This window comes from Equus asinus, chromosome 3 (genome assembly GCF_041296235.1).
Source record: "Equus asinus isolate D_3611 breed Donkey chromosome 3, EquAss-T2T_v2, whole genome shotgun sequence".
Taxonomy (NCBI): domain Eukaryota; kingdom Metazoa; phylum Chordata; class Mammalia; order Perissodactyla; family Equidae; genus Equus; species Equus asinus.
In genome coordinates, this window is record NC_091792.1 from 44,883,880 (window position 1) to 44,891,172 (window position 7,293).

The following is a 7,293-nucleotide window of genomic DNA, read 5'->3' on the forward strand; positions in this document are numbered from 1 at the left end:
ATTGGTCATAGTGTCACTAACAGATTCCAACCTAGAATGATTTACCTTAGAAGTTGAACCATGAAAGTCAAGTTGATCCTTTCACCTAAATATGTATAAACTTTGATGATGCAGATACTATTGTCAATGCTGATTCAATCTAAAAGTAACAGATCTGTATGTCCTGGCTAATTTTACAAAATCACAAAACTTGGCACAAAAAACAGAAATCAAAAGACCTGAACTTTCACACAAAAAAATCATAGGATCAATACAGAGTGTGACAGATGAAACTTTGCTGCCAATTTTCTTTCTTCTGTGCTAATGTCTCTTGAGGCCATAACGCTGCCTTGGTCCTGAACACAGTAGTTATATATGGCTATTCAGTTTCCCCATTTAGCATACAAGCACATCAGGACAGCCTAAGGCATCCTTGATGAGATCCGTAGTGAAGATCCATAGTGTCTCAATTACCCCCATCCTCAGTCAGGGTGCAACTTCAGAGTTTGAATTACATAGCTAATGATTTGCTTCATTGGTGGTGGAACTCTAACCTGAAGCTATACTGCATGCTTGAGCTGGAACAGTTCACTGTTTTGCAGAGCTGGTCATAGCTTAGCATCATATTTATATGCTATGTGTTTCTTCTCAAGGTAGACTATAACCCTTCTACAGGTAAAAGCTGAAAGGCACATCTTCAGTGAAGTTTCAAAGTGACTACATCTTTTAGCAATGATCCACATGCATATTTTAAGTCATCTGCAATATCATGAATTATTTACCATTGGGCAAAGCCAGTCAAGGTTAAAATATTTTGCCAAGTGATAAGTATAGCTGATTCCAATTGCCAGTTAACGAGAAGCTTGAGATTTTAAAATCCTAAAATTTTAGCTCTATTTTGACATTTTTAATACTTATGTGACTTTTTCTTTCTTCTTAATTACACTACAATAGTTGCAATATATAAGCTTTGAGAAACAAGCAAGTATTTATTTATTTGAGTCACCCACGTTTTCCTTGAATATCTGCAGTGCTTTTACTAACCTGCAAACCCTAGAATATTCAGTGCATATAATAAAGAACATTGGAATATAAATATAATAAAAATGAATTATTTTCTTTCCTTTATTTGTTTTGAAGATGTTTTCTCTAGTCAATGCAAAATCAGTAATACAACAGATAATTTGCTAAGCAAAAGTACTACCAAATGATTCTCCTGCTTTACTTTGCCTACAAAAAGTAAATTCTAACTGTCAAATTTTATTTTATTTATATATATTTTTGCTGAGGAAGATTAGCCCTAGGCCAAGCTTACCCTTTTTTTATTTATTTGTTTTTCTTGAGGAAGATTAGCTCTGAGTAACACCCATGCCAGTCGTCTTCCACTGTATATGTGGGTCACTGCCACAGTATGACTGATGAGTGGGGTAGGTCTGTGCTAGGGATCCTAACCCACCAACCTAGGCTACGGAAGCAAAGCACACCAAACTTAACCACTACGCCAGGGAGCCAGACCCGAACTATTAAACTTTAAATAAATGAATGTTTAGACTCAAACTTATTTAGTCAATATGAGCCATTTAATCCTACAGACAGAGTTGTAGAATTTTGACAAAGGCAAGGTGCCAGCACTGCTGTGGATTAAATTATGCAGAATGGTCTGAGGAAAAAAAATATTACATCAGTGAACTCTAGCTTTCAGATACTATAAAATTTTAAGGCCAGAAAACTTTTATATTTACAAGAAATGTTTTGAAAGTGTGTGAGAGTTCTGAAATGCGAGAAACATTATATTGAGATTCAAATTGCCCTCTGGTGAAAAGGGCAGTCTGTTTAGAACTTTGTACCTTACTGTTTGCTAGCTGAGCTCATACCGAGTACTGGAGAGGCCAAACAAGCTGCTAGCCAAACATATTCTCCTTTCTAGAGAAGCTGCAGAATGCCTGCCACATCCACAGGCTTCTTCAGCTCAGTACATGTGACTGAATCCCAGCTGACTGGAGCAGGGTTGGATGTCTGACCCAGAGGGAGCCCATCCAGAGGGTGACCAGTAGCCTCTGAGGTAATCTGATGAGAGAGGTCTGCCAAGAGCTCAATAAAGTCTTCTAATTTTTTCTGCCTTTTTTGTTTTTTTTTTGTGAGGAAGACTGGCCCTGAGCTAACATCTGTTGCCAATCCTTCTCTTTTTGCTTAAGGAAGATTGTCACTTAGCTAACACCTGTGCCAATCTTCCTCTATTTTATGTGGGATGCCACCACAACGTTGTTTCATGAGTGGTGCCAGGTCCACCCCCAGGATCCGAACCTGCTAACCCGGGCCACTGAAGCAGAGCGTGCAAACTTAACCACTGCGCCACCAGGCCTGGCCCCAATTTTTTCTATCTTTTTGTATGTGCCTTTGTACCATCAGCGAAAGTAAGAAGCAACCAATAGGTTTGAAGCATTTTAGATGCTCCCCATCTTTTAAGTAAAATAACACAACACACCTGATTAGCCTTGTAAAGTAGTTGCCTTTGTGCTCTAAAGCGAGGGAATCATTGCCGTCCACTGCAATTCCCTGTTTATTATCATTTGTAATAAAAGACCTGGTCACTTGGTATATATAAAGAACACGTACACATAATGTACACACATTATAAAACAGTAACATAATGAGAGTCCATGAAGCCATCACCCAACCAAAACATAAAATGTTACTTGCCTCTACTCATGTATTTCACGTCATCCTATTTCCCTGCTTCCTGTCATATCAGCACTAATCACTGTCCTAAATTTTGTGCTTATTATACCCTTAATTTTTAAAACTTTTTGTCGTGAATGTATATATTCACTCAACACTAAGCATCCACCATTCATCTAAGTGGCTCTGTGTTATTTTCTTTATTTTCATGATTATTTGCTTTATTGTGTTAATCTTCCACAATTTATTAATCAATTCTAGTGTTAAAAACTATCAATTTTCACAATAGAAAAAAAAAATACCACGGTCTGTGCTGCCATGAGCTTTCTTCTTCCTATTGCTCCTGGTACATAGGTACGAAATTTTCCCTATGGCATACCTAGGAGTGAAATTGCTGGGTTGTGTGAGGTGCAAATGTTCTGCCTTTCAAGATAATGCCAAGGCTTTTCAATGTAATGGTACAAATCTTCTTCATGGAGTGTTATTGTGAAATACATGGAGGGAATGAGTTAGTGGAAGTACCGGTGAACTGACATGAAGTAGAGACTCAACTAGAGAATATCTCGCAAGAAAAAACGTAGACAGCCCAGTGTCAGTGTAAGCAGAAGCCCTGCAGTGGAGAGGAGCGCTGTTCCTCGTAGATGCAGGCCGAGTAACATCAGAGATCAGAGCTATGGCTAGATCCTGAAATACTCCAGTCTCTTAAGGCTGACAGGGTGGCATTGGCTAGCATCTCCAGTAAAGTGTTGAATAGAAATGGTAATATTAGGCATTGTCCTTCCTTCTCAATTGTAGAGGGAAAGCTTTTATCATTTTACCATTAATTGTGTTGTTTCTTGTAGGTTTTTGTAAATTAAGGAAATCCCCTTTGAACCGTAGTTTCCTAAGGGATTTATTCATAAGTCAAAAATAGGAATTGGATTTTATCAATTGCCTTTTGTGTATCTATCAAGATTAGTGTATTTTCCCCTCTTTTCGATAATTAATGTGGTAAACTATGTTATTTGATATGTTAAGGCAACATTGCACTCCTTCCCAGAATAAACCTAAATTTGTTGGGTTATTTTCTGAGAATTTCTGCATCTATGCATGTGAAACAAATTGGACTTTATGTTTTCTTTTTTGAAATGTCCTGGATAGGGTTTGGTATCAGTGTTACTCTGACCTCATAAAATGAATTTGATGTTTTCATTTTTTCTCTGTTCTTGGAAATATTTTGCTTAAGATGTCAATGAGTCTTACTTAAGTGTTCAGAAGATTTTATGAGTGAGTTCTTCTAAACCTGAAGGTTTCTTTGAGAGGAGGATTTTGTTGTTCCTGTTTTCTTACAGTATAAATTTCTTTAACAGAAAGTAGACTATTTCAATTTCCTATTTTCTCCTGTATATATTTCATCTACGTTTTCAAATGTATTGGCATAAAGTTGTACATTATAGCCCTTTTTAATGTCTGTGGCACCTTCATGTTGATGATATTTATTTTCCCTGGTTTGTTTGGTTTTTTAATCAGTTTTCTAGATATTTATCAATATTTTTAGTGCTGATTTTCTCTGGCTTATGTTAGTTTTTTATATCATTAATTTCTGTTCTTTTCTTAATATTTTTCCTTCCTTCTGTATTCTTTGAGTTTAATTTGCTGTTTTTATTCTAACACTTGAGATGGATGCCTATATAATAAGGTTTCATACTTTCTTTTCTTCTAACATACGCATTTAAGACTATAAATTTCCTTCTGACCACTGCTTCAGCTGAGTCCCACAAGTTCTAATGTCGTGTTTTTACTATCCTTTATTTTTAAATATTTCATAATTTTTATTGTGACTCCATCTTTGACACACAGGATTTTTAGAAATGTATTGCTCCTTTTTCTGCTCTATCCAGAGACTGGTCTATATGATATTGTTCTGGGTTACTGTCATCACTTAAAGGAAAAATTTCAAAATGTTCAGAGCCTTTGATGTCCTACAAATAAAGCAGGAGGATATCTTCAAATTTCTTTCTGCAGAAAGCCACTTCAGTGGCACAAACCAAAGCTTCCAAACGGAACAGTACATTCCCAAAAGGAAAAATGATGGCATCTACATCATACATCTGAAAAGAACTTGGGAGAAGCTTCTGCTAGAAGTTCATGTCATTGTTGCCATTGAAAACCTGGCTGATGTCGGTGTCATATCCTCCAGGAATACTGGTCAATGAGTTGTGCTACAGTTTGCTTCTGTCACTGGAGCCACTCTTACTGCTGGTCCCTTGACTCCTGGAACCTTCATTAACCAGGTTCAGGCAGCCTTCCACGAGCTGTGACTTCTGGTAGCACTGATCCCAGGGCTGACCACCAGCGTTTCACAGAGGCATCTTATGTTAACCTGCCTACCATTACTCTGCGTAGCAAAGGCTCTCCTCTGCACTATGTGGACATTGCCATCCCATGCAACAACAAGGGAGCTTACTCACTGGGTCTGATGTGGTGGGTGCTGGCCTGCAAAATTCTGTTTATGTGTGGCACTATCTCCCATGAGCACCTGTGAGAGGTCATGCCTGATCTCTACCACTACAGAGATCCTAAAGAGATTGAAAAGAGCAGTCCACTTCAGAAAATGCTGGGGCAAAGGAGGAATGTCAGGATGAAGGGATCGCTCCAGCTTCTGAATTTACTGCTACTCAACCCAGGGTCACAGACTGGTCTGAAGGAGTGTAGATGCCCTGTGCATCCATGCAGCAGTTCCCTCCTAAAAATGAGCGTTCAGCTTGCCACTGACAACTGGTCTGCAGCTAACGAGTAGGAACAACCAGTGAGTGGCCTTATGCCATTCTTCCACAAATTTTTAGACAGAAAAACACATTTTTAAATAAAAAATGTATTGCTTATTTTCTAATTCTTATTGTTTAGGGATTTTCTGATTATATATTTGTTATTTGTTTCTACCCTAATTCCACTGTGATCAGAGAACATACTTTGATTTAACACTTAGAAAAGTTGCTGTGACTTCCTTTACACTCCAGCTATATATATGATTTTGTTGCTTTCCATGTGAACTTGAATAAAATATGAATAACACAAGTGTTGAGTGCTATGTGCTAGCAACACGTTTTACACAGGCACACACAGACACACAAACACAGTAAAGTTAACCATATTGTTCTAAATTTTTACGTGTTCTATTGAGTATTTTCTCTGTTGTACCAGTTACTGAGACAGGTATGTCAAATTCTTCTATGGTCTTGGTTTTGCCTATTATTTTTCTTGATTCTGTCAGTTTTATTTTACATGTTTAGAGACTGTGTATTCAAATTTAGAAGAAGTGTTATACATTCCTGTTGGATAATTTGAAATGCCCCACTATTTTTAGTAAAAATTTTTGTCTTAAAGTCTACATTGTCTGTTTTTAGTATAGTTCTGCAACTTTTTCGTTGGCGTTTGCATGAAGTGGTTTTCTATCCTTTTGGTTTCAACTTTTGTGGGTCTTATATTTAAGGTGTATTACATGTTAATTTCTTTTTAACATAATCTTACAACCTTAGTTTTAGTGTGTTTTCCCTTGAATAGAAAAAGAATTTTAATTGGAATGCTTGGTCCATTTACAGCTAATGTAATACTGAAATATTTGAGATTATATCTATCATCTTATTTGTCTTTTTCCCCTATCTTGCCTTGGTCTGTGGGCTAAATCTGGCCAGCTGTAGGTCAAATCTAGCCACACTTAATGGCAGCTTTTACACTATAATATCAGAGTTGAACTAATAGCTGTTATGTAATGGGCTGTTTAACCATAGAATGATATTCCAACACATGAGAAATAAAGTTTTCTGACAATTATTTGATACATAAAATCTTCTGGAAAGTAGGATAAGATTATAATACATACATACAACAAAGAACTCATATTCAGAACTCCTGAAATCAGTATGTGACAGAAAGAAGATAAGGAAAGGAACATCAAGATAAAATGAACAAAAACTTTGAAGACGTATTTCATGAAAAAGGATATCTAAATGGCTAATAAGCATATAACGTATGGACTCAACATTTTTAGACATCAAAAAAATACACATTAAAACCACAGTTCAGTAAAGTCCATCCACTAGAATGTCTAAAATTTTTGAGACAGAAAATAATTATTAGCAAGGCTATGGAGCAATCAGAATTCCTCTACACTGCTGGCAGGAATGTAAATTGACACAATCACTTTCAGAACTCTTTGGCAATATTTACTGAAATTGAACATATACCCGTTTAATAAAAACTTTAGAGTGTGAATCTAATCTTACCACACATACCCAACAGAAATCTAGGTATCTATTCACCAAAAGATATGAACAAGAATGTTTTTAGCAGTACTGTTCATAATTTCATGAAACTAAAAACTACCCAAATGACCACCAACAGCAGAATGTGCTATTTTTCTACAGTGGAATATAAACACAATGAGAAGGAGCAAACTACAACTACACATCAGAATGAATCATAAAGACATAATATTGAGTAAAAAAAGCCATACACAAAAGAGTGCATATTAGGTGATTCCATTTATGCTATGAGAAGTAAGGAAAGTAATTTCCCTCTGGAGGGGTGTAGTGACTGGGGGAGGTTTGGAGGGAGGTCTGGGTACCAGTAGTGTTGTGTTTCTTGATCTTGGTG

The 7,293-nt window shown here is 36.7% G+C and overlaps 1 pseudogene; it reads left to right on the forward strand.

Moving 5' to 3' along the window:
* The first annotated feature begins 4,242 nt into the window (after nt 1-4,242).
* On the forward strand, nt 4,243-5,744 carry LOC106831252 (small ribosomal subunit protein uS2-like; annotated as a pseudogene).
* Nucleotides 5,745-7,293: the final 1,549 nt, after the last annotated feature.